General features: G+C 44.4%; 1 long non-coding RNA gene across 1 annotated transcript; it reads left to right on the top strand.

Moving 5' to 3' along the window:
• Positions 1–6,527: 6,527 nt before the first annotated feature.
• On the top strand, positions 6,528–24,617 carry LOC121290776. The gene is made up of 2 exons (XR_005945877.1): positions 6,528–7,399; positions 23,541–24,617. It is a non-coding gene; the product is annotated as an uncharacterized LOC121290776 (long non-coding RNA).
• Positions 24,618–24,994: the final 377 nt, after the last annotated feature.

The following is a 24,994-nucleotide window of genomic DNA, read 5'->3' as shown; positions in this document are numbered from 1 at the left end:
GAACGGCCTGACACTAGGAAGTTTTGAAGAACAAAGGGACCTTGGCGATTATGTTCAAATGTTTCTGATGGCGGAAGGGCACGTTCGTGGTGGTGTTAGAAAACCCATATGGCACTCTTGCCTTTTTCATTAAAGGCATAGATTAGAAATGTACGGAGGTCATGTTAGAGCTATGTTGAAAGTTGATGAGGCCACAACTGCATTCCTGTGTGTAGTTCTTGCCGGCACATTATAGGAAGGATGAGATTTCACTGGAGGGTGTGCAGAGGAAATTCACCAAGATGTTGCCTGGGATGTTACATTTCTGTTAGGAAGAGAGGCTGAATAGAATTGGGTTGTTTTTGTTGAAGTAGAGCAGACTGAGGGGTGCTTTGATTGAAGTGTACAAGATTATGAGGGGCATGGACAGGATGGATAAGGAGTTGCTTTTCTCCTTAGTTGAAGCGTCAGTCACAATGGGACTTAAGTTCAAGGTGAGGGGCAGGAGGTTTAGGGGTAATGAGAGAAAAGTGTCATTTTACCCAGAGGGTGGTGCTCGTCTGGATTGCACTGCATGGGACGGTGGTGGAGCGGTTTGCCTCACATACTTTAAAAAGTACTTGCATGAACACTTGGCACATCATAACTTTCAATGCTATGGGCCAAATGCTGGTACATGGGGTTAGGTAAGTCATGTGTTTCCCACTTGTCGGTGAAGACTCAATGCCCAAATGGCCTCTTCTGCCCTCTGTGGTTCTCTGATTTTGTAATTCTGTGATTATTCTAGAAGAATGTGTTGCTGAAGTATGTTGCAGACCGATTGGATTTAGTTTTCTGGGACATTGGGAATGTTTCCTGCGGTGGTCGGACATGTACAATGTGTAATAGTTGCACCTGAAAAGTCATGGGACCCACATTCTTGCGGCGAGGTTTGCTAGTAGTGTTAGGGATGCTTTAAGTTGACTTACAGATGAATGTGATCGTGAGAGGAGTACCAGGATTGGGAGATTTACAGCCTAAATTAGAACATGGTGCAAGTGACTCTGGAAGCACAGCAATTATAGGCCAGTAAAGGCACCAGGGAGTTTGTCAAGATTGGATGGCAGAGGGGTTGAGGGCGCAAATTACCACAAGGGTGTGTGATGTAGATGTGCCACAGAAACATGTATGAGAGAGGGCAAATATTGAACTCTCAAAATTCCAGGAAATACAAACTTCAGGCGGGACAGGGAAGGGGCTGGAATAAGACGGTGTATCGCAATCTTGATCAGGGAATCATATGATGCAGATAAGAGCGATGATGTCTCAAAAGGCTTCTCAAATTAAGCCATATGGGCAGATATTGAAAACAGGAATAGAGTAATCAAAGTGATGGGATTGTACTTTAGGCCCCCAAACAGTCACACAGAAATAACAGAACAGATGTGTAGGAAAAATTCAGGGAAACATAAAAATAATAGGATAGTAATAGTGGGGGATTTCAATTTATCCAACACTTACTCAGTTAGTTACATTTTTTTTAAGTTTAGATGGAGCAGTATTCTTAAAATGCATCCAGGAGAGCTTTTTAAGCTAGTACCTAGAACGCGCAAGAAGAGAAGGCGTTGTCCTGGACTTAATATACGGGAATGTAGCTGGGAAAATGAGGGAGGTATCATGGAGGCCTTGTGTGAGGAGGGGATCATATTGCAGATAATGATCATAACTCCACTAGATTCCAGTTTGTTATGGTAAAGCAAAGGATGGCCTACAAATCAGAGTTCTATATTGGGCGAAGGCCTACGTCTTATAAGATCAGATATGATTTCGCCAGACCGGCCTTGGGAGCACCAAATTTTAGTTAAATCTGCAGTGGGTTCATCCAGGATGGAAATAAGGGTAGCACACAGCCAACATATTCCAATAAAGATTAAGGATGGGACCAACAAATCCAGTAAACCTGGATGTTGCAGGATATGCAGGAGTCAATAAAGAGAAAAGGGAAGTTTGTTAGAGATACCGAGGGCTCAAAACAGCGGAAGCCCTAAGTGAAAGTACAATATATATTGGGGGTACTTAAAACGGATACTGGAATAGAGAAACCGGGGCATTGCAAACATTTGTATGTAGAATTCAGGAAAATGCAAATATATTTTGCAAGTAACATAATAATAAGGCAATGACCAGGGAAACAATAGGGCCCAGTAAGGTCCATAGTGGTAATTTGTGTGTGGAACCAGAAGTCGTCGGGAGGGTTCTAAATGAATACTTTGCACCATTGTTTTTAAATGTGTGGGACGACGTTGGTATGAACGTCAGGGTGATGGATAGCGATATAATTATATAAGTTATCTTTTAAAGAGTCTGACTTCTAAGTCGTCTGACAGGCATAAAAGTAGAAATATATCCAGGTCCTGGTAAAAGCTATTCCAGCCTGTTAAGTCAGGCAAAGAAGGCATAGCAGTGATACTGGCAATAAGTTTCAATCCCTCTCCGCACAGAGGAGAGGTGCCAGAGAACTGGAGGAAAGGCAACGTTGTACCTTATTCAAGAAGGGAGGAAGTTATATATCAATGTCCTAAAGGCCGGTCAGTCTACCCTCAGTGGAGCTGGCACTGTTTTGAAACAATTCTGACTAACAACATTAACCTATACGTGGAGGGACAGGGATAAATCAAGGACATTCAGCATAGTTTTATTAAGGGGAGGTAATGCCTCACAAATATGGTTGCATTTTCCGAAGACGTGAACATGTTGTAGATTTGCCAGTGCATTTGACGTCGTCTACTTGGACTTCAGCAAGGTTTTTGATAAGGGCCCATATGGGAGTCTGATAACGATGGTAGGAGAACATAGGATGCAAGGCAAATTGGCAAATTGGATCCAGAAATGGATGAGTGGCAGGAGACAGAGCGTAATGTACCAGTAAAGTTTTTTAGACTTAATGCCTGTGTTCAACAGGTCTCCACAGGGACTGGTGTTGAGTCTCTTGCTACTTGTGGTAGACATGAACAATTTTTACTTGCATGTGCGAGAGTTCATCATTAAGTTTGTGGATGACACCAACACTGATGGTACGGAAAACAATGAGGACAATAGCCTTGTATCACAGGTGGTTATGGACGGGGCTGTCAGATTGGATGAACAGTAGCAAATTAAATTTAACCTGCAGAAGTGTGAGGTGATGCACTTGGGTGGGCCTACAGAGCACGGGCGTACCCCATGAATGATAGGACCCTCCTAATTTCCGAAAATCAGAAGGATATTTGTGTGCATGTGCACCGGTCCCATGAGTTGGCCTGAGAATTAGATAAGAAGGCAGATGGGATACTTGCCTTTATAAACCGGGGATCAAATACAAGAACAGGGATGCCATGCTGAAACTAATAAAAATGCCGGTTCGGCCACATCTAGAGTATTGCGTGAAGTTCTGGCATCCACATCATTGTAATTTCACTGGGGAGATTGCAAAGGTGATTTAATAGAATATCGCCTGTGTTGGAAAATTTTCGTCATGAGGAGTGATTGGTTAGACTGGCGTTATTTTCCATGGAGCTAAGGTGATTGATGAGGGGCATGAGAGAAGTGTACAAAATTGCGAGCCCATTCATAGGGTAGACAAGGAGGGACGTTACCACTTAGTGATGGGATCATTAAATGGGTGTAAGGTAAGGCGCAGGGTGGTGGTGATTTTTTGTCTTCACCCAGAAAATGGTGGGGATATGGAGCTCACTGCCTTAAATTGTGGTAGGGGCAGACAAACCCATGATATTTGAGAAGTGTTTGAATGTCTACATCTCATGCTATTCCATAGAAGTCTATAGGCCCGGTGCTTGGAAATGGAATCAGAATAGTTCTGAACTTGTGTGAATGGGAAAGACTCAATGGGTCGAAGGGACTTTTCAATGCTGTGAATGTCTATGGCTACCTGACTCTACATCCCTTTCTCTCCATCTCTGGCGCCCTTTCTCCCTCTATCTTTCCATTTGTCTATTTCTCACTCCCAGTCCTTTCTCACTCTCCCACTTTTCGTCTGTTGCGCCCCCGTTTTCTCCCTCTCTCTCCTTTCCATTGCTCTCTCCCCCTTTCCATCTCTTTGTCCCCCTTTGAGGTCTCCCTCTCCGACTTTCCATCCCTCTCTCCCCCTTTCCATCTCTCGCTCCCTCTTTCCATCTCTCGTAGCCCTTTTTGTCTATTTCGCTCTCTCCCCATTTTAATCATTCTCTCTGCGCCTTCTATCTCTCTCTTCCTCCCTCCCTCTGTCCCTCCCTCTCTCTCCCTCCCTTTCCGTCTCTCTCACTCTCCCAATTTCGCTTTCTCTCTACCCCACTTTCCATCTGTCTCTCTCTCTCCCTTACTCTCTCGCTCTCTTCATCCCTTTCTTCTGTTTTCTATCTCTCTCCCGTTCATTCTGTTGTTCCATCTACCTCTGCTTCACTCTCTTTCTCTCACTCCCACTTTAATTATCTCTTAACCCTTTTTGTCTCTTTCTCTCTCTCGCCGTTTCTGTCACTCTCTCTCCCTGATCCTTCCTTCTCTCTCCCTCTCTCTCTCAATCTCTATATCAATCTCTCTCCCTTTCCGTTTCTCTCTATCCCCTTTACATCTCTCTCTCTCCTTTGCTCTCTCTCATTCTGTCTCGCTCCCTATCTCACTTTCTATTTCTATCCTGTTCTATCTCATTTGCTCTCCCTCTCTGCCTCTCTCTATTTCTCCCTCTCCCCCTTTCTGTTTGTCTCTCCTTTCTCACTTCTTTTTTTTCTCCCTTGCTCTCCCTTTCTCTCTCTTTCCCTTTCATTCTCTGAATCTCCCTCCCTTTCTGTCTCTCACCATCTCTCTCACTCCCTACCGCTTGCATTATCACTCAATCTCTCCCCCACTCCATTGTCTGTGTGTACTCTCTATCTTTCCCTCCCTTTCATATTGTCTTTCTCTCCCTCACCCTCTCTCTCCCTCACTACGTCAAGTGTGTTCTCTCTCTCTGCCAGTCCCTTGCACGATATCTTTATATTCTCTCCTCTCTCTGTCTCCCCAAACCTCTCTCTCTCTCGGTCTCTTGGCTCTTAGTGCCTCCCACTCTGTCCTTTTTTACCTCTCTCTCCCCCTTTCTCTCTCTCTCTCTATCTCATCGATTTCATATCTCTATTCCTCTCTCTCCCATTATTTATCTCGATCTCGCTTTCAGTCCCTCTCTCTCCCTCCTATTCAGTCTCGCTCTCTGTCTCATTTCAGCCTCTCTAACTCTCTAACTCTCTCTGTTTCTGTCCCTCTCCCTTCCTTTCTGCCTCTCTATCTTTATCTCTCTCTGCGGCCGTCTCTCTTCCTCCATTTCCATTTCTATTTCTCTCTCCCTCCATCGCGTGCATACTCTCTTTCTTTCCCTCCCTCCCTCGCTCTCTCTCCCCCGCTCCCCTACCTCACACGTGCTCCCTGTCTGCCTCTCTCTATCTCTCACACTCCATCGTGCCCACTCTCTCTCTGTCTCTCCCCCCATCATTCATAATGTCTATCCCTACCCTCACTCACGTGGAAACACTATATATATCCTCCCTACCGCTGCTCTCTCTCTCTCCCTTCCTATATCACTCTCCCTCCCTCGTGCATGCTCTCTCTCTATCTCTGTCTCCGTCCCTCAGATGCTCTTTTCCAACCTTCCTCACTCGCGCATGCTATCTCTGTTTAATTCTCCTTTAACAGCAAATGTTGACCCTGAATTGACAGAAACCTCTATCTCCCTTCAATTGGATGACAACACTGCCTGTGTCCACTCCTCTGGTGCTCTCTGGGAGTTGACTTCCCACATTCCGACAGATGGATCTCTGTCCAGTTATGGTGGTGGATATATTCGATGGACAGTCAGCATCCACCAGTGGGAGTTCAGAGCTGTTAGTAGATGTGTTTGGATGTCCAGTCAGTGACCCGTAACAAAGATGGACATCCACTTCATTCATCTGTATGACAGAGTTTTTAGCACATGTTTAGTACTGCCCATTCAGTGTTGGGGGTATTGATGACCGAGAGAATGTTGCTCCAATGGGAGTGTGCTTGTGTTCAGAAGGTGCATCCCTGCCAACGACTGTGTGGTAGCGATGTAGCTCAGGCAGGTCAGGCCATTGATTTGTTAAGATGTGAGTAGTTGTTTATTTCTGTACGGTGAGTAGTAATCATTATTGATAGAAAGCTTGGCAAATTGGGGGACTGACTTCATTGAGCGGGCCTTTTTCAGTCCAATCATAGAACAGTATTTTTGACGGACAGGAAGCCTGGCCAATGGGAGTGCAGAGATGTTTCAAGGTGCATTTTATCCGTCCATTCACGAGGGGTCCCAATGATGGAAATGCTTTCCCACCAATGGGAGTGTGGAAGTTATCTTTCGGTCCAATCACTGAGCGAGAGCATGGTTGACTGAGAGGTCAGCTAATGGGATGGCAGGGATTTTTGGAGTTGGATTTCCCTGACCAATCAGTGAGGGGCTTCCATAATGGCCATCACTCCCGGCCAATGAGAGGGAAATGATGTTAGCAGGTGTGTCCTATCCAATCAGTGAGTACTACCTAGTACAGATAGGCAGCCTGGCGGATGGGATTTCTCACTGTTTGAGCTCTTCTCCTCATCGAATGAATTGTAGAATTGTAGTAAAGGGATACTTCGCCAAATTGATCAACTGCTCCCTGAATGGTGTTTGTGTCACGGTGTAAATCGCAGTGTTAGTGCAGCAGTTCAAGAGCTGCAACATGAAGCCCAATTCCAGAACAAACCAGTGCAAATGAAGAGACTTAAATCCCAAGTTCCGCATTCGGATACCTATGGAAAACACCATTAACGTTGACCACAACAAGATGAAATTGGCTGAGATCACAAAAAGCAAAATGATGGATTTCCTTCGAGTTTCCATTTCTCGGTCTCTGGCACTCTCCCCACTACTGTGAGCTCGGAGTCTCCTGCGGGCTCTGCTGCTTACTAAAATGTGCCTGACAGTGAGAACATTGAGCAGCAGAATCAGGACAAATGGAACACATGGATTTAGAATGTGGTGGAGGAACTCGAGTGTTCCCCATAACGGAGAGGCCCGAACATCGACTGTCATATAACAAAACCAGGGAAAGTTCGCCAGATAATACTGACCTGTGTACATAAAATACCAGAAAATATTTTTTAAACAGCTCAGACCAGCCACTGATGTTAGGACCACAACCGCCATTTTCTTTCTGCAATATTTACTTTTCAGCTTTGGGCTGGAAATGGCCACAAATCGGTCAAAGGTGAAAGTGACGGTGAACCAGACAGAACAGTCAGTGGCTGCATAAAGCAAGACGGCATGGATATTACACATGGGGGTGGAATACAGGAAAATGAAATGCTCCTTAAAAATAATTGGCATGTGTCTCAATATCAGGTCCAGGATAACGACCAGAAGATCCGCCACTGCCATAGCCACCAGGTAACAAGTGACACATTTGGTCAGGCCACAGTTTTTAAATTGCATTATCACAATTGTGATTAAATTCGCTGTAAGAAAAGGAAATCAACAATTAAATAACTCATCAGGCTGGGGAAGAATTATGATTATGTTTAAGGAGTTGTTGATATCTTCAGGTGTGCGACTGCCCCCTTTGATATATTCAAGTTAATGTTCATCAGATAACAAACTTTATGTCTGTAATGGATGGGAAGAAAACAGTGGTTAAACAAATTGCTCTTGTGTTGAGTAGGGAGGAGTGGCAGAGGGGTGCAACATATGAGGGGCTCCGAAAGGTGACTTTGTAGCAAAGGGATAAAGGAAGGTCTCAGGGTTAATGAGAGATGTAATGAGTGTTTGGAATGTGAGGATGAATAGAAGAAATAATGGTGACGTATGTATTACAGAGAAGAAAGTGAAGTAACATACTTTTGTTGTTTATTTTTCTTTTTCTTTAATGATGTACGCACTCACAATCTCTGCCATGCAGTCTTTTTCGCTAAAACAGAGACAAAAAAAAAAACACAGAAACACATTTCAAGTGCAATTATCAAAGGCAAAAAATGCTGGCGGAACTAGGAAAGCCCGTAATCCGTAAAAATGATATATTTTTTGGAAAATATATTCTCCCACGCACACACAGGCACATGCACACACAATCACATTTGAAACATTTACAGACAAAGACATACTTAAACATACATGCACACACGCAATTGAACACGGTACACAAACAAACCAACAACCACAAATCACACACACACATGCACTCACGCACTCCAGCGTTTATACCCACACTATCTGGCAGGCATGCATGCACTTAAAACTTCAAAACACAAACGCACACATTCATACCCACACAAAAACAGATAAGCACAGATACACTCACCCATATTCTCAATCTAAACAGATACAGAAAGAAAACACTCTTTAAAATATCAAATAGTAATGGTAAATTAATGTTGACCTAGCCAGTGAGGCACACCTTCCATAAGAAATAATTAAACAGAAGCAGTCAGTCACACACTCACTCTCTTACACACATACACACACAGACATACACACGCAGAAATACACACACACACAAACTGTTAGCAAATTTGGATAGTTCAAGTAATTTATATTTGTATGTGGAGGTGTTAGGAATTGGATATAACTTTATAGCTTTCATTCGAATGCTATCTCTGTAATTGTGTTTTAACTAACTAGTGAGATGAGTTTTACTTTATTGAAAGATGCCTGCATTTTAATAACAGTTATGCGGTTTGAAGCTAAGCGAAGGGAACACAATATTTGGGCTTTTGACAAGAAAGAGGTATCCAGTGTGCCAGCCCCATCACACCGCCCAGCCAGCCCACCACCCACAGATACAGCAAATCTCCAGACAGCCTGGAGAAAAAGGGCAGAAAGCAAGTTACAATATACATTATAAAATACCTGGATTCCAGCTCAAGTGGAAACCCCAACACCACCAACTAGTTAAAGGAGACACAGGAACCTGAGGAAAGATCCTGTTAAGCGAAGTTTAAAGTGAGGCGCAGAGAATGGGCCCAAGCTTCAGGTTTGACGCTTCACACTTAAAGAGATATGAGCTTGAGAGTCCAGACTGACATAAGAGGCAACTGACAGCCGTTAGCCCTTTGATATGACTGGTTGATCTACTGTTGACGGTTGAGTCGGTGAGGAAGGTGAGTGGAAGGCAATTTGAATGCAAGTGGTGAGAAATGAGCTAGGGATACCCTGGAAGTGAACCATTGCAGAAGTAATCTGAGAGAAAGAGACGGTTTGGGAGAGGATTCTAAGGTTAGGTCTTGGAGAGTAGAGATTGGACACCCTTGTGTGAAAGAAGGAGTTTGGTGAGATCGGTTGTCTCACATTTAGGCAAGTGCCTGGGGATACGTGATTAGATCTCCACAGCATGTCGTAAGCGTGACATCTGTAACTTTGTTTCCGAGTGTGGTATTCCTGAAAACATATTGCCCTATAGTTCACTTGAACTCTGCACTTATTGTGGAAATCAACTTGTTCAAAGCTTTTATATCTTGTTCTTACAAAGCTGCATGTAACTGGAAGGGCATAGGTGTGTCTGAAGGAGTATTGTGATATAGTTAAACTTTTATTTTTATATAAATATATTCGTTCTTTGTTTGCACATGCAAACTCTCACAAATATTATCTCTCCTTCTTTCGCTCTCTCTGTCTCCCTCCCACTCACCACATGAACACACACACACACGCATGCACACTCACAGTCACTGGAGCTCACGAGTGCAAACACCAGCAGATACATATGCATATGCCCACACACAAACACACCATACACACAACCGCTGAAAACCGCATAATCAAATGTACACAAAAACAAACACGCACACTGACACAAATACAGAGAAATGCACACAAAGACTCTCACATGCAATAACAAAACAGCACACATGCACAAAGTCAGAAACAAAAAAAATAACATGCACTCACGTTCATGCACACAAACTTATTCATATGGGCAATACACAAATACTTGCAGTCATTTACTCACACACACACACAGAAATGGAAATGTAAAGATCATCAGTTGCACTCTCTCACACACCCACAAAATCACAGACAAAGATAAAATCTGTCTCTCTCATGACACCATGCACGCACACACACACACACACACACACACATTAACACAGATCAACACACGTTCAATCACTTGTAAATGCACTCACATATACACACTCATGCACCGGCAGGCAGGGAAGCAAATACTACACGGACACTCATACATTAATGCACAGAAGCACTTACTGACTCACAGACAGCGACACACACAATCACAAACAAACACAAAAAGATATACTCACTAAGAGAAGCAAACACCCACACACATTATCACAACATCTCTCTCTCTCTCCCTCTCTGTCGCTTGCACACACACAAACACACACACACATGGACAGACAGGCTAGCACATTCCCATACTGATATAGACATACACTATCACACAAGCACTGGCTCTCGCTCTAACACACACCAGCAGAAACACATAAACACAAAAACGCAAACGCACACACATGCTGACATAAACTGACATACACCTAATCACGAACACACATAAACTTGAACACAAATAAAGACACATACACACACACACTCAAATTCTCTCTCACACACAAACGTATTCAAATTCTCACATGCACTTACACACATGCAAAAGCACAAATGCACAATGAGGCACTTGCACAATTTTTCTCGCATATACAAATACACGAAGATGCAAGAACTCTGTCTCCCCGTCTCGCTCACTTTCGGTCTTCCATCTCTCTCTCTCTGACCTTCTCTGCCCCTCTGTCTCTCTCTCTCTTACTCTCTCTCTCTCTCTCTCTCTCACTCTCCCCTCCACCCCTATTTTTATCTCAGTCACACACAGAAGCACACAGGTGCATCCACAAGCAAACAATCACACACAATAACAATTCACACAAACCCACCCATGTATACAGATAAACAAAAACACCAACAGACGCAGAAACAGAGAAAGATGCACAAATGCCCAGGCAGACATGAATGCATTTACATAGAACATAAACACACTCAAAAAAATCACACACATATGCACAAATGCAAAAGTAAAAATGCAAAGTGAAACACGTGCAATCTTTTTCTCTCATATAGACAGCCGCATACAAGAACTCAGCCTCTCCGTCTCTGTCTCTTTCACTCTTTCCTCTCTCTCTCGCTCTCCCTCACACTCAGATACAATCTACCGCACATATAATAAAACACAAACTCACATGGAATCTTTCAGACACACGTATACACACACAGAAATGCACATATGCACACACACACATACAAACTAACAAGCAGGCACACAAATGGACATGCACAGAGCACACACACAATCAAAGACTCACAGAAACGCAGAAATGAAAAGAGAAACAAATGCACTGGACCCCTCAATCACATGCGTCCACACACTCTCACACAGGCAAACAAGCAAACTCGCATAAGCAGAGAAATAAACATATGTGCAGAAACACAAATGGACAGAGCAGCACATGCACTCACCCTCTCTTAAATACGCACACAAGAAAAGCACACGCAAACACACACACACAAACAAATACAGATACACAGACACATTTACTAGCAAAGACTAAATATCATAAGAATGAAAATAAATAAAACTCTCACTTGAAAAATCAGGCACGCACACGCATTCAAATAATGTTGTCTTAAGAAATAAAGATACCTGAAGGAAGTTATATTTTTATTTGTAAGTGCTAGGAATGCATGTTTGCACTAAACCTTATGTTTGTTTGGTACTTCTGCATTTGTGTGTTGACAAAGTGGAGCTTTAGTGTCACTTTTCAAAGGTGCTTGCATTTCTGATGAAAGTCGTACGATTTGGAATTAAGTCAATCTGGCAAGAGGAGGGGAAATTGGGCTTCTGCATTAGTACAAGTGTTTTGGGAGGTAGGAGGGCCAGGACCAACAACTCCCCCCGCCCCACCGGCACCCCACAAGTACTTCATGACTCCAGAGAGACTGGAGCAAAGAAGCAATGAGCAGGTACAAAGATTAATAAAAAAAAATGCCCCTGATTCCAGCGGAGTGGAAGAAGAGAAAGTCCCAAAAATACCATCAAATTAAAGGAAGGCCAGGAAGCCGGGAGAAGTTCTTGTTAAGTGAGGTTAAACGTCTGGGGAAAAGACACGGTACAAGTTTAACGCTTCCAGCTTAAAGAGATGAAGTATTGAAAGTTCTGATGTTCTAGAGAGACAACTGAATGGCGGTAACTCTTTCCTATGGGCATGCGAAACAGTGGTACTCTGGACAGCTGAGTCCGTAGAGAGATAGTGTGGAAGTCAGTTTGAATGTATATGTGACCTGGGGGTATGAGCCTCGGAAGGAGAGTTCAAATCCATGAAGTTGAATGTCTGCAGAAGGCATCCGGGGAAAAAAAAGTATCAATTTGACAGATGATCTTAAGGGCAAGGTTTTGTAGAATGTAAATTAGACGCAGTTGTGTGGAAGACGGATCTGATTGAGGCTAGTTGGCTCACGGTGTGACAAAGATCTGGTGAGATTTTTTGGGACACACATAGCATGTAGTAAGCGTGGCATTTAACTTTCGGTTGTAGCATTTGTCGGTCCTGACCCCAGGCTGCTTGTTAGTTTGCATATGACTGGAATCCAATGACATATTGCATATTACAGGGATCTCTGCTAGATCACCTATTATTCGTCATTTTTATAAATGACATAGGGGACTTTGTGGGGGGTGGGATTTGTAATTCTGAGTATGACACAAACATTGGTCAGGAAGTTGACAGTGTGGTTGAGTGTCTTGGGCTTTAGGAAGGTATAGACGGGAGCGTCAAATGGACAGATAATTGGCTGATGGAATTCAACCCTGAAAAGTGTGAGGTCATGCACTTTCGTTGCAGTAAATTGACAAGGAATTATTCAATGAACGGAATGGCACAAGGAGGCTCTGAAGAACAAAGGGAAATTGTCCTTTGTGTCCATATTTCCCTGGAGGTGGATGTGGATGTCAGTGGGGTGGTAACAAAAAGGTATAGGGACTCTTGCCTTATCAATCGAGGCATAGATTACAAAAGTAGGTAGGTCATGTTGAAGTTGTACACATCCTTGATGAGGCCACAACTGGAGTATTGTGTGCAGTTCCCTTCTCCACATTATAGGAATGATGCGATTGCAAAGGACATGGTGCAGAGGCTATTTACCAGGATGTTGCCTGGGATAGAAGAATTAGGTTTTGCAGAGAGATTGGATAGACTTGGGTTGTTTACTTTGGAGCAGAGAAGACGGTGGGGCGAGCAGACTGAGGTGTACAAGATTATAAGGTGCATGGACAGGTTTGGATAGGGATCAATTCTTCCACTTAGCTGGAGAGCCAGTCGAGAGGGGACATATGTGCAGTTGAGGTGCAGGATGTTAAGCGGGGATATGAGGATTTTTTAATTTTACCCAGAGGGTTTTGACGATATTGAATGCAGGGTTGGGAGGGTCATAAATGCAGGTTTCCTCACATTCTTTAAAAGTAGCTCGATGAGCACTTGTCACGTCTGAACTTTCAATGCCACGAGCCAAGTGCTGGTAAATTGGATTTGATAGTTAGGTCAGCCTTTTGTCACTTTTTGCCTCTTCTACACTCTGTGATTCTGTGATTCTGTGATGTGGACTGTGTACTTACTGTGGAATTAGGCTATGGGATAGCTGTTGAAACTTGTGTTATCCTTACAAACCTTGATATCTCTGTAAAGGCATAAGTGTATGTGAAGGAGTATTTTAACATAGTTCACATTTCTTTTTAACAAATGTTTTATTTTTTATGTTGATCGCACCCCACCTGCAAACTTCCCCACACAAGCTTTCAAAACCACTATCTCTCTCACATGCAAACACACACATGCATACACACACATGCACACACTCAAAAATGTACTCACACACAAAGCCACAAGCACTCACTCACACGGACACTCACATAAAGGCATAAATGCACACATGCAGAGGATTGCATACCGAGACAATCACAAGCAGCCATGCACACATTTCAATATTTTGCGTGGCTTTGTTTTGGTTTGTTAAAACTGGATTGCTGACAACACCATTTCACAGGGCATTTAACAGCCATGCACATTGCAGTGTGCTTGGAAACACACACACACACACACACACAAACACACACACACACACACACACACACACACACACGAGCATATGCACAGAAAATATACTCACTCAAAAAGTAACACACCCAGACACTCAACCACATGCATCTACACATGCATTCAGGCGGTGGCGCAGTGTTACAGACAAGTCAAGCAACAGCCTGAAAAGTCATCCTCAGAGAGTCATAACTTACAGAGTATGTACCAGAAACCACCATCAGCATACCTCTGTTTCTTCTGTCCCACCAGCAGGGAAGGCCCATGGGACGTGATGGCACAGTTGTATGCATGTGGGAGCGAATTGCCCTGGGAATCCTTAGTATCCATGAATGACCTCTTGATGTTTCAGGACATCAGTTCAAACATATGCAAGGAAACCTTTTCCTGATGACTTTGTACTGCTCCCCACCAACAACCCCCACCCTCCACCACCCCCCGCACCAAATGCTAATTCAACTAATGCTTACCAACTCCCTGCCGCATATGTTTCTATCCACCTGTGAACTGCCACCCTCAGTGCTTCCTAAAGCGGCATTCAACAAGGAGGGGCATTAATTTATCAGATGATGGAGGGTGGTACGTGGTAAAGAGCAAGTGATTTCCTTTCCCATGTTTGAGCTGATGCCCTGAGTCTTCCAGGGGTCCGTTGTCGATGCTGTAATGGTAAGAATGTTTTCCGCACAGACATTGGGCGAGACTTCCCATTTTCACATTGAAGATAGCCTCTGCCATGCTGTGATTCACTGCCAACTTGCTAAACCGGATAGATTTTGAACATAATAAGCAAGTCAAGTTTGGGCATCCATGAAGCGCTCTGAGCTATCAGCAGGAACATAAGAGTACTCAAACACAACCTCTAACCTATTGGACCACGATATCCCCCTCTCCAGCATTGGCAGCAGTTGATGGGATCAACACTGGTTCAACATAAAGTGCAGGAGGGCATGCCAGTAGCAACAGCTGGCGTTGTTAAAATTGAGGTGTCAACCTGGTGAAGCTATAATTCAGACTACTTGCGTACCAAATAGCATCAGCAGTAAGTGAGAGACTGGCTTAAGCGATCCCACAAACTTTGGATTATATCCCGGACCTGCAGTCCTCTTATCGAGTTTTGTGGTGGATATTAAGACAACTCACTAGAGTAGGGGGCTCCACAAACATCCAAACACTCAATCAGGGAGGAGCCCAGCTCAGCATTACAAAATATAAGGCTGATGAATTTGCAACAATCGTCGAACATATGTGCAGAGTGGATGATCCAACTTTGCCTCCTCTGGTGGTCCGCATCATCACAGATGTCAGTCCACAGCCAAAAAGATTCTTTCCACGTGATATCAAGAAACGGGTGAACGCACCTCATACTGCAAAGAAAATGACTTTGATATTATCCCGGCAGCGGCACTGAAGACTTGCACTGCATAACCGGCCGTGCCTGTAACACAGCCGCAACATTTGCATCTACCCAGCTATGTGGGAAATTCCTCAGCTATGCCCTGTAAACACAATATCACAAACGCCACCCGGAAAATTACCACCCCATCGACCGACTCTCCATCAAATGTAATGTATTGGAAGGGGCGATCAACAGTGCTACCAAGCGCACTTGATTAGCAATAACCTGCTTACTAATGCCCAATTTAAGTTGTACCCTAGCCACTCAGCTCCGCACCTCAGTACATCCTTGTTTCAAACATGGAAAAAAAGAACAGAACTCACGAGGTGAGCTAAAAACAACTGCCCTTGACATCCAGGTAACATTTGAAAGACACTTGGAAAAACTCAAGTGAATGGCAATGAAGGGGAAATCTCTCAACTGGTTCGAGTCATACTTAGCACAAAGTAAGATGGTTGTGGTGGTTGTAGTTGAGACATCTTCGCTCCAAACTATCATTGCAGGCGACCCTAAGGAGAATGTGCTAGGCCCAACCATCTCCAGCTGCTTTATAAATGACCTTTCTTCTGTCATAAGTTCTGAAGTGGGGATGTTCGCTGATGATTCCAAAATGTTCACCTATATTTGCAACACCTCAGATACTGAAGCAGTCGATGTCGAAATGCAAACCTCAAAAGCATTCTGACACATCAATGCATAAAAAAGCATACAGACACATTTATTCACATTTGCGCACACTCACACACACATTTGGAAACACTCACATGTAGAGACTCACACTCATCCACTCACACACACATACACAAACACAGACGGACATGCACGCACACGCACACACATAGACAAAGAGCACCAAACAAACACTCACACACACACAAAGACACTCATATACATACACCTATGTGGACATATAGGCACACATCGAACTGCTCTGACACACATATAAATGTGTACCCAAAAACGTCAGGAGAAACACACGCACAGGAAAACTCGCACACATATGCCCACAAACAATCAGACACAGAAACACACACATGTGCACCTGCACACTCATAATCGCATATACAGACACACACACACATGCCCGCACACACAAACACACTCTCACAACCAAACATTCACACACAGACACTCATAATCAACCAAACACACACAAATGCAAAAATACACAGACACAAACGCACATGCACATATGCTCCCGCATACACTTGCATAAACAGACACACTCACTTCTCGAATCAACAGTTTCTGAAAAAAACACTCTGTTTTGGAAATATATCTCCTGGTCCTTCCCTGTCACTGAGCAAAACTCCTGGGTCTCCCTGTGTAACTGTATCTATAAGTTTGATCAACCAGCTCCACCACTTCTTAAAGCGTGTAACATCCATCACATTTCTACTTCTCTTTAGCTCAGGGAAATAGTTGCACAGACTTGAAATTTTAACTTTATTGCTCTTCATAAAGATGCTGCCTTCTCCTTCGCCTCCGTCGCATCTGTTCCGATGATGCTACCTTCAAAAACAGTTCCTCTGACATGTCCTCCTTCTTCCTTAACCGAGGTTTTCCACCCACAGTCGTGGACAGACCCCTCAAACCTGTCCGGACCATCTTCTGCGCATCCGCCCTCACGCCTTCTCCTCCCTCCCAGACACATGATAGGGTCCCCCTTGTCCTCACTTATCACCCTACCAGCCTCCACATTCAAAGCATTATCTTCCGCCAACTCCAGCATGATGCCATCACCAAACACATCTTCCTTTCACCCCCCTCTGGCGGCATTCCGTAGGGGTCGTTCCCTCTGGGACACCCTAGACCACTCCTCCATCATCCCCTACTCCTCAACCCCCACCTATGGCACCTCCCCATGCCCATGCAAAAGATGCAACACCTGCCCCTTCACTTCCTCTCTCCACACCGTCCAAGGGCCCAAACACTCCTTTCAAGTGAAGCAGCATTTCACTTGCATTTCCCCCAACTTAGTCTACTGTATTCGTCGCTCCCAATGCGGTCTCCTCTACGTTGGAGAGACCAAACGTAAACTGGGCGACCGCTTGGCAGACACCTGCGGTCTGTCCGCAAGAAAGACCCAACCCTCCCTGTCGCTTGCCATTTTAACACTCCACCCTACTCTGTTGCCCAAATGTCTGCCCTTGGCTTGCTGCTTTGTTCCAGTGAAGCTCAACGCACACTGGAGGAACAGCACCTCATCTTCAGACCAGCCTTTTCACAGCCTTCCAGACTGAATATTGAATTCAACAACTTTAGATCTTGAACTCCCTCCTCCATCCCCACCACCTTTTTATTTCTTCATCTTCCTTTTGTTTTTTCCAATAATTTAAATAGATTTTTTCTTTTCCCACCTATTTCCGTTACTTTTAAATATTTTTATGCCCTGCTGGTCTTTCCACCCCACCCCCAATAGAGCTGTACCTTGAGTGCCCTACCATCCATTCTTAACTAGCACATTCGTTTAGATAATATCACCACCTTCAACAACTCTGTTTTATTTTGTTCTTTTGTCTGTGACATGTTTTGATTATCTGCTCCTTTCACTGCTTGCGTTTCCCTACAACCACACCATTGCAACCTCCCCCCCCAACTTCTCACCCCCCCCACCTCCCCACCCCCACCTTCAACCAGCTTATATTTCACCCCCTTTTCTAAGATTCCCTCAGTTCTGTGGAAGGGGCATGAGGACTCGAAATGTCAACCCTTTTCTTTTCCGTCAATGCTGCCAGACCTGCTGAGTTTTTCCAGGTAAATCCGTTAAATGTTGTTGGCCTTAGGGCTCTAATGTGAGGAACTCCTGCAGTGATATCCTCGAGCATAAATGACTGACCTCCAAAAACGACAGCCATCCTTATTTTTTCTGCGAGTTATGACTATAACGAGCAGCGATTTTTCACCTTGTTTCCCATTGACTCCAGTTTCCCTCGGTCTCTTTGATGCCACATTCGGTCAAATTCTGCCGCAATGTCAAGGACAATAACTGTCACTTAGCCTCTGGAGTTCAGCTCTCTTGTCCATGTTTGAACTAAGCGTGTAATGAGGTCAGGAACTGAGCATTTATCTGTGATATCACTTTTGATGACATTTTCCATACTTTACTGATGATCAAAAATAGACTAATGGCACAGTAACTGACTGGCTTTGATTTGCTCTGCTTTTGATGTACAGGATCATTTACATGGACAATTTTCCACTTTGCTGGCTGCATTCCAGTCCTGAAGCTTACTGGAAAAATAATTCATTTTTAATTTGTTCATAAAATGGTCTCCCCCAAGGCAAGGTATTTGGTGAAATCCCATCTGTGTCACGTTCAGGCCACTTCAGAGAGCAATTAAGAGTTAACCATATTGCTGTGGGCCGGGATCCAAATGTAGGTCTGCCCAGAATGGCAGCAGTCCTTCAATCAAATCGGCTCACGTTCCAGAAGGCGTTTGAGAACAATCAATTATAGTTTAGTTGTCTCCATTGCTCAGGTGAGCTTTCAGTTTCTGATTTATTAAATATATTAACATTCCTAACAGTGCAGTGGCGGGATTTGAATGCATCTGCCGAGCGCAATTTCCTGTGTTCCTGGATGATTAGTCCAGCAATACCATCTTACCTGGCTCATGCGCTGCTGGTTGTGAGCACATTTCTTCTTTTCCTTTGCCGAATATTGTCAGGCCCATAGCCTTTGCAGAGTCCAGTGTCTTCAAGCATTCCTTGATATCGAGCGTAGTGAATTGAGTTGGCTGAAGACTGGAATCTGTGATTATGTGGACCTCAGGAAGAGGTCGAGATGAAACATCCACTTGGCACAGTTGGCTGAAGCCTTATTTTTGATGTGATGTGTTCAGCTCCCCGATCATTGAGGTTGAGGACATTTGTGCAGCGATCTCCTGAAATGTTTTTTCTTAATTGTCCAACAATTCACGACTGGATGTGGCTGGAATGCAGGTCTCAGCTTTGTTTCGTTGGTTGTGGGATTGTTTAGCCCTGCCTATCACTTGCTTCTTATGCTGTGTGGCAGGCGTTCAGTCCTGTGTTGTAGCCACCTAATTTCCAGAATGCCTGGAGACATAGCCTCCTGTGCAATATATTGAACCCGGCTTGATGTTAAAGTCAGATTACGGAATCTACAGGGTTGTGAGGTTACATATTTTGTTTGTACATTAGTATGCTGCTGCTGATGGCCCTCAGCCCATATTTGGCTAAGTAGATCTGTTCGAAATCTAGTGCCACACCAACACGTTGGAGCCTATTGTCAAACTGAAGATGGGATATTGCCACCAAACGGTCTGCATCATGTTCATTCTTACCAGTATTGTCATAACCAGATTCATCTGCGGCAGGCTGGGTGGTGAGGATGAGGTAAAGTACGTTTTTCACTCCTGTTAATTTCCTCACCACCAGCTGAAAACCCAGTATAGCAGTTGCATCTCTTAGCATTCTGTGAGCTCGTCAGTACTGGTGCTACTGAGCCATCATTAGTGATTGACCCTGCAGTCCCCCACAAAATGTATACCTTGCATCCTTGCCACTCTCAGTGTTACCACTCTCTGTTGATCAACATGGAGAAGTGCTGATTCACTTGCTGACTGAAGCGGGATGTGGTGGGATGGAGGGGGTCGGGGTGGTGGAGTGGGAGTGGGTTTGCGGGGGAAGAGAGTGGGGAAAGGTGGGAGCGCGGGATCGAGCTGATGAATGGCCATCAGCAAGAGTATTCTTGGCCCATGTTTGACCTGATGTCATGCAACTGCATGGGGCTTGCAGTCAACATTGAGGATTCCAATGTAGCTCCCTGCCGAGTCTGTACAATCTTGCTGCCATCACTACTGTGCCCATGCACGCAGTTGGGAAAGGACATACCCAAGGGTGGTTATAGTAGTGTCTGGGCCATTATCTGAAGCTGTGATTCTGTGAGTATGATGGTGCCAGACTGCCGCTTGACTAGCCTGTAGTGATGCCCCGATGCGGCAGATATGTTGGGTCTTAGAAACAGTTAACTATATTACAGAGAGAGGGATTTACATTTGCTTGCACATAGGATCTAGGCTCCAGTCAGAAAAAAACACAGCCTCCGGGATTGCACGTGTTCGGAGTTCACTGCTAAGAGACCTGCAGTCGAAGATATCAACTGAGCTTGATTGGAAGGGGGGAACATCCCCCAGTTGCCACAGTTGAGGCAGCTCTTCAGTTTTCGGTCACATCCCCCAGATAGATGGAAGGAGGACTCTGCAATGTTCAACTGTGCTGCTAGCGAGATTGTTGTTTCCAGTGCCTGTGTCAATGCCCAGTGACCATCCAGTTTCTTGCTTTTAAACTCTAAAGTCCTCTGATACAACTGAGTGTCTTGCAGGGCCATTTCAGAGTTAAGCACATTGCTGTGGGTCTGGATTCATATGTAGTTCAGGCCTCATAAGGCTGGCCAGAATTATCTCCTAAGGGACATTCGTGGAAAAGGTGAGATCGTTTTTTACCAAATCTCACACTGGTTGCATGGGATCCGGACCCGTGTCCACAGATTATTAGGTGGGACCTCTCCTTAACTTCTACAGTGGCATTCACACATCACCACCCCCTCCCCCAGCCAGCCCAGAAGGCAAATAAAACAAACAGTTTGATGAGTATTCTTATTACCTAGTTTTTAGTGTTGTTCCATTTGAAGTTATACAAAACCAGTTCGGACCAGCTTTCTTATTGACCTATTTTTTCTCTTACTGCTCTTGCAGTGAATAATTAGGAAAAAAACAATCGCAAAAGTGGAGCTGGCAATGAAAGCCGACTTGATGTTACATCCAGAGAAATGACAGAGCCCAATCGTCAGCCACAGCAAGTTGTTACCGCGCTGGGCTACAGTTTTGAGATGCTGAGCAAGAGGCTTAAAATGGTCTGACCTTGATAGACATAGCTTTGAGGTGCACAGCCCACATGTCTCAAATATGGCCCATTCCAGTTAACCAACATCTCCCTGCACCGTACAAAATGTCAGGCCAACCAGCTGGCCCAGATCTCACTTTGCTCTGGCTAATATAGAAGCAGAGTTGAGAAGAACAATCTATAGCCCAATGTAAGTAGGGTTAAGGTAGGAGGTGGGTGCCTAGCTGGTGAACATCCCAAGCCCAGGTCATTTAACAAGGCAGGAGCACACGCACGCCAGCGGGGGCTGTAAATATTCACACAATCTTCTGCTAATTCCTAAGTCCATTCTTGTCCCCACGAGGATGTGAATTAGAATCTTGATCTTCTGCAGTCTCGCTATTACAAGACAACGTGGCCCCATCGTCAAAGGAACCGGCAGAGCACCGTCGGGAACAGGGCAAAACATCATACCATGAGTTGGAGAAGGGAAATTGCTTTCTATATTATGCAGCAGCTGTGACGGAGTCTGAGGAGTCCAATGCTATTGACCGTGTTTGGGATAATCATATCTTCCTGCCTTATGCCTCTCCTGAACTCAAAGCTGACCCTCATCCTTCTGCCTGTGATGATGTACAAGCTGCAGATGGTGGGCCATGGACATCCTGATTTCCAATCCACTCTTTATTCCAAACATCAGCACATCTCATGCAACCCGCAACACCCCACCTCTGACTTCATGTTACCCAATAACCAGCCTGGATCAAATTCACAGCATCTCCAGGAGATGGAGACAGGGAGGTGACGCAGGAGCGGGATACCTGGAGAAACAAAGGGAGAGAGAAATATGTTGACGTGTGACGAAAGAGGAAGAGTACGATGGAGGGAGTGCAAAAAATAACATACCACTAATGATTAATCCCCGTTACTCGGTCCACCATCCACAGACAACGGCACAAAATTGGGTACTGTGTGGAAATTGGACGGCTGTAAAAGAGTCGGAATCTGTATCTGGTTATGAAAAGAGCACCAGTGAGATGCTGCCAGGCCAGGGAGAAAGGATAGTTAATGTGCCAGCTCACCGGACGATGAGGTTTCAAATGAGTTTTTTTTTTACCCGGGACACAGCTGAGAACGTTTTTTATGCCTGTGTATTTGTTCAATAACTCCATGCCAGCAGTAGCGGACACAGCTGTGAAACAGTGTCTGGTGGACATTCTCTCAGCTTCCGCTGCAGCACCGGCTGAAACCATCCAATATCTCAATGCCACAGTGGAAGCTTAGACTGCACTCATAAGATCCATGTTTACTGCCATGCAGGGTCAGACTACTGTCATCATGGCTGTGGTGCTCAGTGTTCAAAGGGTCATGCAGATCCTCTCAGCTGCCAGAGAGCCTGTGCTCCAGAAACAAACTACCGTCGCTCAGGTTCTACCCCGTAGGAGTGACAGTGTCTCCATGGAGCACACACCTGCTATCCTCTCTCGGATTGACAGCATTTGTTCTCCCTTCAGAGCCACATCCCCCAGTGTCCTTTCTGTTACCCATCAGCCAGCCCATGCTGCTGCTGCCCCTGCCGAGGTTGTGCAGTCCCAAACTGAACTGCCAAGATCCAGAGCTCCTCGAGAGTGTCCTGCAAGAGCATCTGCAGTCTCCCAAGCGCATGTCAAAAGCCTTCCACTAGCCATGCTGTAGTTAGTGGGGAAGATCTGTGTCAGAGCACTAGGCAATTCGATAGAACACATTACTGACACTAAAGGAATGCTCACAAATGACCAGATCTATTTATTTTCCATATTTCTGTATGCCTGGTTGGATAACTATGAAACTGAAAATAATGTTGCTGATTTTTTTTTTATTGCAGGCTGGTTCCCAAGGGGAAGCTGTGATGGGGCGTTTAAGATAAATGTATCAGTGGAGAATGAGGGATCCCTGGTGGAAAATGTTAGTTGTCCAATGGGTTCCAAAATGTATCAGACAATCTCTGACTGTCTGCCCGAGTCAAGGGAGCATGATAAGTACCCTCCCTGCCTCCTACTCTTCCTGCGGTGTCCTTAGGTTAGCTGGTGTCAATGCCTGTGTCCTGATTATAGTGCTGATAATGTTATTATCCCAGCTGATATTGAAACTGCACGAAAAGGACCCAGGGATATAACCCGCATTAACATATGTTAACTTTTATTTGTGTGTTTAGATCGGTGGAGAGGGGTTACTGAACAGAGAGATAGGAGTCAACTGATGAAGATTTAAGAAAAAAAAAATTCTTACGCAAGAAAATATGAACTATATTACAATAACCCTTCACCCACAAATATATTTTCACAGAGAAAAACAACTGCGTATGGATAATGCAGCATAAGTGACAAAAGCTAATACTCACACTAATTGCAGTGATCATGGTAGGAAAAAAACAAACTGAAACATGTGACAGATGCGACTCCAAAGAGATGCTATGTACCTGTCATCAACTCCAAACAGCTGTTTATCCAATGGTAAGCTAACAGGTCTTACTGATCTCCGCCTTTTAAAGGAGGATATCTAATCTCCACTCTTCGGTAACTCTATTTCGAATCATCTACCAAAATAATGCTTTATCCCAGTTGACACTCGGAAGGGTTTAAAAGTCTCAATTTGATTTTCCTGTCACCTTGGTCACCTCATCTATTCAAGCTGTCTTCCATGCACTCTCCCGCACCAAACCAGAGGCGAAGAATACCACTGCTCGACATGTCCGGAGCGATGATTGACATCCTTTTTTGGCTGTCTTTTTTGGAAATTCTATCTTCTCAACAAGCCTTTGTATCATGTTAAATCTGTGTCCTGCAGCTATTGTGCATTTCATTTCGAGGCTTAGTTTCACTTAGTACACCTTTTCCAGGTTCCTGATCTTCCTTTGATTGCAGGGTCTATTGGGACATTCCCATGATCACATGTCAGCTATTGTAACTTGGGAAATTTTGGTTGTTTTGGAAAATTTACTCTCTCAGTAGTTCACTCTCCGCTGGCTGCAGTGCCTTTTGGTAGATGTCTTCAAACTGATCTCAAAATGCTGCGTTCTCTCTCTCTCTCTCTGTGCGTGTCCATGTTAGTTTGTGGCTGGCCCTCTCCGAACCCCTCTTTCCAGGCAACTAAACATGATATTTTTTTTCGTGCTCTTATTGTTTGAACGTATTTTTGAGTCTTAACACTCATGGGAACTGCTGCCACGATTTAAAGTGAAAGCAAACCTAACGTCGTTACTTCGTTAAGAATCACATAAAGACATGGAAATCAAACTTAAAATTGCAAGCTAAAAGTCATTCCTAACACTCACATACAGGGATATAACATACTTCAACCGTCTCATTTCCGTAGGGCATGAAGTGTGCAGGATGTCACCATGAACTTGAACACACGCTCCAGCGTGAAGTGGAAGGTTCACTTAAAAGCAGTTAAGGAATCGGAAGCGTTGCTGCATCACACTGGCGCTCTGCTTCATGATTTTCTTGGTAGCCCAATTGCTCTCGGTATGCACGTATTTGTTTGGCCGTGGGGATGGTGAAGTATTGGTTGTTTTGCGGCATGTAGCGAGGAGTAGCTTTGATCTCCACGAAGCAAACGTGTGGTTCTAAAAGAGGTCTCCAAGGTGGTGGGAATGGCTGACTTCTT

Source organism: Carcharodon carcharias, chromosome 18 (assembly GCF_017639515.1).
Source record: "Carcharodon carcharias isolate sCarCar2 chromosome 18, sCarCar2.pri, whole genome shotgun sequence".
Taxonomy (NCBI): domain Eukaryota; kingdom Metazoa; phylum Chordata; class Chondrichthyes; order Lamniformes; family Lamnidae; genus Carcharodon; species Carcharodon carcharias.
Note: the sequence above shows the minus strand (reverse complement) of the source record. Positions and strands in the feature narration are given on the sequence as shown.